The following is a 7525-nucleotide window of genomic DNA, read 5'->3' on the forward strand; positions in this document are numbered from 1 at the left end:
TCTTTCATTAGGATTTGTTGCTAGAATCCCTAAACTTTCACAAGTTCTTGGTGCTGCCAATCAGGTAGGTTCTGTAAGGAAATTCTCGTTATGGGATCTACACAAAGTAAATATGGCTGAGTGTAGAAGACAGCAGGAAACAACTCACCATTGGAGTGCTATTATGTAAGATCACAACCACTGTTAATTTTTCATTGGTGTAATTTTATGCCTGTCTTCCTGTGCCTAGTCTATTAACAAGAGGCAATCTGTATTCCAGAATCAAAACACCGGTTTAACTGGTCTGGCCCTGTCTATCAATATTGTGAGTAATGAATGGCAATTCTATAAGCAATCGGCATATGGATGGGTCTTGGAAGGGAGTTTCTCAGAGAAGGTGGTTTTAGCCCTCCATAAATGTTTTGATAGGAATAAATGATGTAAAAAAAATCATGTCATGGGACTGAAATTAGTGAGCGTTCTTTCCCAAGGAAATGTAGTAGGGCCATGGAAAGTGTTTTCAAACATAGGGAGCTTGAGGTACAGATCTGTACTTCCTTGAAATTGGAGACACTGGTGGACAGGCTGGTGAAGAAAACGTTTAGCATACCGCCAGGGGACTGAGTACAAGAGGTGGGACAACAAGTTACAACCTTACAGGATGTTGGTGAGATTTCACTTGGAGTGCTGTGTGCAGTTCTGGTTACCTGGGTTTAGGAAGGATGTCATTAAGCCAGAGAGGGTGCAGAAAACTTCATGAGAATGGAAGGCCTCAGCTATAAGGAGACACTGGATAGGCTGGGACTTTTTCCTCCCCTGGCTTATAAGTGACCTTAAAGGCATCCATTAGTCTTGCGAGACCATGGATCTGCGCTTGGAAAGTCTTCACTCTCCACTCTCCAGGGCGCAGGCTTGGGCAAGGTTGTATGGAAGACGAGCAGTTGCTCATGCTGCAAGTCTCCCCTCTTCACGACACCAATGTTGTCCAAGGGAAGGGCATTAGGACCCATACAGCTTGGCACCGGTGTCGTTGCAGAGCGATGTGTGGTTAAGTGCCTTGCTCAAGGATACAACACGTTCCCTTGGCTGGGGCCCAAACTCATGACCTTCAGGTTGCTAGTCCAATGCCTTAACCACTTGGCCACGTGCCCACTCTAAGTGACCTTAAAGGGTTATAAAATCACGAGGGGCCAGTAGAAAATGAATAGTTAGTCTTTTTCTAAGGCTACGGGAATCCAAAGCCAGAGGACATAGGTTTAAGGTGAGAGGGGAAAGGTTGAAAAGCAATCCGAGTGGTAACTTTTTCACAGAGAGTTGTTGCAATCTTTGAAGGACATCTAGACGGGTCCATGGTTTGGAAAGGTATAGATGGATAAAATGTGGGAAATGGGACTTGTTCAGGTAGTTAACTTTGACTCTCATGACAAGTTGGGCCAAAGGGTCTGTTCCTGTGTTGTATGGCTATTAAGCCATCATTATGTGCTAACAATGAAAGAAGTAACATGCTCATTTTCTATTAAACCAGTTCTTTTTTCAGTGTTTCATGAAATTTGAATTCCTAACCTGCCATTTAAACACATTACCAATGTAGTAAAACTGCTATATTCCTAAAAATTAATACAGTCACCTAGATCCCAAAATTGCTCCGTACAATTCTAATGCTGTTGAAATACCTTGGATGGCAGGTCTTACAATTTGAGCAAGGATATTTTCCTTGGAGGCATTGTACCTTTGACTCTTTAAAAGAAATGTCCACCTCAGTTCTACACCTCAGCCTTTCTATAGAATACTGTATTAAGCCATTTTCATGCAAAATGCCTTTTTGAAAATTCCTATAGAGTTTGATTTCATCAATCCTTCAGGTAATTTGCCCCATTTTCTCACTCATTTGCTCTGCCCCTCCACCCTATTTGGTTATTTTCCAATGTGTGGCTGCTGCACTGCTCTATCAAAAACCTTCCTGGCTACCAATTTGGTAATGCAAATTTTCTAACCTGCGTTACCAAAGTTCCTTTTCCTGGATATCAGCTCAGTAGATCTGATCTGTAATTTCTAAGACCTTATCCTTTTGGGCAGGGAGTCGTTGTTTGTTTCCCCAATTTTTTCCCAACCTACCTCATCTTGAAACAGGAGTATCTGAATTTGCTCCAGAGGTTAGTGATTGGATCAGTGTGTGTGTGTGTATCTACACATATACATACCTACAATTAGCTGAGTGGGTCGCAGAAGATCAAAGACAAACACACAGAAATTAAACTACAGTTTCCTAGCACTAAGCTGCTGGTGGTTAGAATATAAGGAAGATATAAATTCTATATATATTTTTGACATAAGAGCAGAATTAGGCCATCTGGCCCATAAAGTCTAGTCTGCCATGGCTGATTTATTTTCCCTCTCAACCACATTCTCCTTGTAATGTTTGACACCCTTTACTAATCAAGAAACTATCACTCTCCACTTTAAATATGACTTTGACCTGCACAGTTTCCTAACTAAAGAAAGTCCTCCTCATCACTGTTCTAAGTGGACGTCCTTCTATTCTGCCCTTTGGTTCTTGGCTCTACCATTGTTGAAAACATCTTTCCCATGTTCACTCGGTTCAGGCCATTCAATATTTGTTAGGTTTCAATGAGATTTCCCTTATTCTTCTAAACTCCAGTGAGTACAGGCCCAGAGAGATCAAATGCTCTCCTTATACATTAACCTTTTCATTCCTGGGATCATTCTTGTAAACAACCTCTGGACCCTTTCTGGTGCTGGCACATCCCTCATTGGAGATTAGCCCCAAACTGCTCACAATGCTCCGGATGTGGTCTGACTAATGCCTTATAAAGCTTCAACGTTACATCGTTGCTCTTACATTTTAGTCCTCTCGAAAAGAACGCACTGATTGAATTGGTAGTAAGAAAGGCAGATGCAATCTACAAGTTAATTTTTAGGGAATCTACACTAGAATCCCAAGTCCCTTTGCACCTCCAATTTCTGCTTTCACTCTGTTTGGAAAATAGTCTTTGCTTTTATTTCTTCTACCAAAGTGCATGACCATACACTTCCCTACACTGTTATTTAATGTAGGAACATTGTGTTTCATCCTTGGAATAATATCCCTGATGTCTTTCTCTTGAAAAGCAACCTGACTTTTAACCTCGTACAACATAGAACAGATTTTTGTTCCTCTATAACCAATTTTAAGTGGAATAGTTTAACAAGCTATGCTATCCTTTGCCTTATAAATGGTTAATTAGATTAAACCAGACAGAAGAGGTAATGTATAGATAGTAACACTGAAAAGTAGAAATGTTTGAAAAGTGTGTGTCCAAAAGTGATGTGAGAATGGGATAAGGCTTAATGCTGATACTCTCCAAATTGCCCCTCATGATAACAAATGCATGCCTTTCTGCAAGATTGGGCATTTTGCTGAGGGAATCAGAGAGTGCATATTTATCACCATAACTTAAGTTCCATTACAGTGAAGGCAATGTACAGTAAAATTTCAAAAGGCCATAAAATTATCTCAGTGGGTTAATTAACATCATAAACTTGCAATGCAATAGGTCTGGTACTGAGAAACTCTTGACTAATTTTAAATGATTTTATTAATCTGCAGCCCTGCTGTTAGACCATAAGACATAGGAGCAGAATTAGGCCATTCGACCCATTGAATCTGCTCCACTATTCCATCATGGCTGATTTATTATCCCTCTCAACACCATTCTCCTGTAGCCTTTGAAGCCCTGACAAATTGAGAACTTATCAACTTCTGCTTTAAATATACTTAATGACTTGGCCTCCACAGCTGTCCATGCCAATCAATTCAACAGATTCACCACTGTCTGGCTAAGAAATTTCTCCTCAGCTCTATTCTAAATGAATGTCACTTTATTCTAAGTCTGTGTCCTCTGGTCTAGACTACTCACTGTAGGAAAATACAGTGTTGAATGAGATCCCTCTTCCTCTCTCCCCCACCAATTTTTCTAAACTACAGTACGTACAGCTCCAGAGCAATCAAACACTCCTCATACGTTAACCCCTTCATTCCTGGAATAATTTTCATGAACCTTCTCTGGACCCTTCCCAATGCCAACACATCTTTTCTCAGATAAGGGGCTCAAAACTTCTCACAATACGCCAAGTGTGGTCTGACCTATGCCTTATAAGCCTCAGCGTTTTATCCTTGCTCTTATATTCTAGTCCTCTGGACCACAAGACATTAAAAAAAATGAAAAAAATATATTTAAGTATGGATATGGCAGGTTATTAATTGAGGTAAGAGACTGGTGAGCAGTTTAAGTATAAAATGATTGAGTCCTAAATTGTAAATGAATAAGAAAATATGAGAAAAAGCATTTCAAGTCACATCTATGATGTGACAAGTTATCTAGTCAAGAAAAAGGTTGGAGGAACAACACCTTATATTCCGTCAGCCACACTCAGGTTGGAGGAACAACACCTTATATTCCGTCTGGGTAGGCTCCAACCTGATGGCATGAACATTGACTTCTCTAACTTCCGCTAATGCCCCACCTCCCCCTCGTACCCCATCTGTTATTTATTTTTCTACACACATTCTTTCTCTCACACTCCTTTTTCTCCCTCTGTCCCTCTGACTATACCCCTTGACCATCCTCTGGGTTCCCCCCCCCCACCTTGTCTTTCTCCCTGGACCTCCTGTCCCATGATCCTCTCATATCCCCTTTGCCTATCACCTGTCCAGCTCTCGGCTCTATCCCTCCCCCTCCTGTCTTCTCCTATCATTTTGGATCTCCCCCTCCCCCTCCCACTTTCAAATCTCTTACTAACTCTTCCTTCAATTAGTCCTGACGAAGAGTCTCGGCCCGAAAAGTCAACGGTACCTCTTCCTACAGATGCTGCCTGGCCTGCTGCGTTCACCAGCAACTTTGATGTGTGTTGCAAGAAAAAGGCTTTAAGTTTTTACAGGTTTAAATATACAGTGGGTATAATAATCAAATTCTGTGCCAAAGGTGAGAGAGGGGAGATGGATTTGACTTTTTTAAACTATGGCATTTTAGCAGCAATATAAAGGTCAGCAGATCAACCATCCATGTTATGGAACCACAACGTGAGGTTTGGCCTCTTCACCTTGAATGAGAAAGCCTTTTACTAGGATGTAAGGCAACAAGTGAAAAGGACAAGTTAACTCTTGGCATTATTTCAAATAAAATCAAAACAAACGGATGTAGGTGTTCACTGCCAGAGGCAAGGTACGCACTGATGGTGGAAAAAATCCAGCTTTCGATATTCTGAAGGAGGAGCCAGCGGTCATGGTGCACATTGGTACCAATAACATTGATAAGAGATAAAGTCCTGAAACAGGAGTTTAAAGAGCTAAATAGGCAGTTAAAGAACAGGATAACAAACGGTATAATCTCTGGATGGTTTCCAGTGAGGAGGAATTAATGACCGCATTATTTCAGTATTGAGAGAGGACAGCCTGGAAGGACCCTCAAATAGGACCTTGTGGGTAGAAATGAGAGAAGAAGAGTATTGTCACTTACAGACCTCCTGGAAGTCAACAGGAGGTAAAGGAACAGGTAGACAGATATCAGGGAAGTACAATAAAAATGGGGTCCTAATATTAGGGGATTTTAATTTCCCAAATATTAACTGAAATTACATTGGCAGAAAAGGCTCAGAGGGGGCAGAATTTTGTGGTGTGTTCGAGAGATTTTTGCTGCAATATGTAGAAAGATCAATGATTGAAGTAGCCTTATGGAACCTTGGAGGAAATTAATCTTGTCAACAGTGGGAAGTATTGGAGGGGGCATATTTGGGAATAGTGACTAATACTCCATATATTTCGAAGTGGTTTTGGAAAAAAAAGTGTGGACAGATGTCGTAAATTGGGGGGAAGGCCGATTGCATTGGAATAGGACAGGACCTGGGTAAGATTGACTGTGATCATTCACTTGCAGGCACATACACATTTTCACAGTGGAAAGCATTCGTGAGAGAAATAGTAAAAGTTCTCGGGCAACCTGTTCCTGCACGGGTAAAAGAAGTATTTTGAGGGGTGAATTATAAGAATGATGTCAGATCTTGGAATCTCAAGATGAGTGAGGCCTATTAGGAGTACAAAAAAATAAGGAGATGTTTAGAAAGAAAACGGGGAAATGAGAGGGGTCATGAAGCATCACTGTCGAACATAAATTAACTTAAAGGCATTCCACAACTACTTTAAGGACATGGAAAGAGATGGAACCATTAGGGACAACAGGGGCAATCTATGTGTGGAGCCAGAAGGTATACGAGGGACCTAAATAAATATTTTTCATTGGTATTCAATAAGGAAATAGATTTTGTAGATGGACAATTCAGTAAGGTGGAAATGCAGTGAATAATTCCCCAGGACCAGATGGGATATGTACTAGGCGGAATGGGAGGGAAGGAAAGAGGCTGCTGGAGCATAGACAGAAATTTTAAAATCCTCTCTGACCACAGGCAAGGTTCCTCTTTACAGCAGGACAGCAAAGGAAGTGTAGCAGAAATTATAGACTTCTGAAATAACATCAGTAGTGGGGAAATTCTGGCAGGATCTAAATAGCCTTGACGAACATGGCTTTATCAAGGACAGAGCCTGACAGATCAATTCAATTGAATTTTTTGAAGAGGTTGACGAGGGCAGAGTAGTAGATAGAAACATAGAAAACCTACAGCACAATACAGGCCCTTTGGCCCACAAGTCTGTGCCGAACATGTCCTTACCTTCCCTTAGATGTGATATATATGGATTTCAGTAAGGCCTTTGAGAAGATTCCATAGAGGACACTGGATTGAAAGGTTAGAACTCATGGGATCCAAAATTAGCTCAGAAATAGAAGAGAGAAGATGATGGTAGAGGGTTGGTTTAGTGATTGGATACCTTTTACTCGTGGAGGTTGTCAGGTATTGTTGTTTATAATGAAGATGAATGATTTGAATGTGGAAACAGGAAGCATGACCGGATAGCACAAAGGCCACAAAAAGGTTGTGATGTGTTGGTGAAATAGGCCAATAAATAAGCTCAAGGTTTAAAGTAAATTTAATATTAAAGGTATGTATAGATATCACCAAGTACAACCCTGAGATTCCCTTTCTTGTGGACATACACAGTAACTACAAAGAAACACAATAGAATCATTGAAAGACCACACACAGACAAACCACCAATGTGCAAAAGACAAATTGTGCAAATACAAAAGGAAAAAAATAATAAATAGGCAATAAATATTGAGAACATAAGATGAAGCATCCTTGAAGGTGAGTCCATAGGTTGTGGGAACAGTTCGGTGATGAGGCGAGAAGGTATTCCCCTCTGGTTCAAGATCCTGATAGGTAACAGGTAATAACTCTTCCTGAACCTGGCGGTGCGTGTCCTGAGGCTCCTGTACTTCCCAATGCGTGTCCTGAGGCTCCTGTACTTCCCAATGAGGTTCCTGTACTTCCCAATGCATGTCCTGAGGCTCCTGTACTTCCCAATGCGTGTCCTGAGGCTCCTGTACTTCCCAATGGCAGCATTGAGGAAAAAGCATGACCTGGGTGGTGAGGG

Source organism: Mobula hypostoma, chromosome 25 (genome assembly GCF_963921235.1).
Source record: "Mobula hypostoma chromosome 25, sMobHyp1.1, whole genome shotgun sequence".
NCBI classification, from domain to species: Eukaryota; Metazoa; Chordata; class Chondrichthyes; order Myliobatiformes; family Myliobatidae; genus Mobula; species Mobula hypostoma.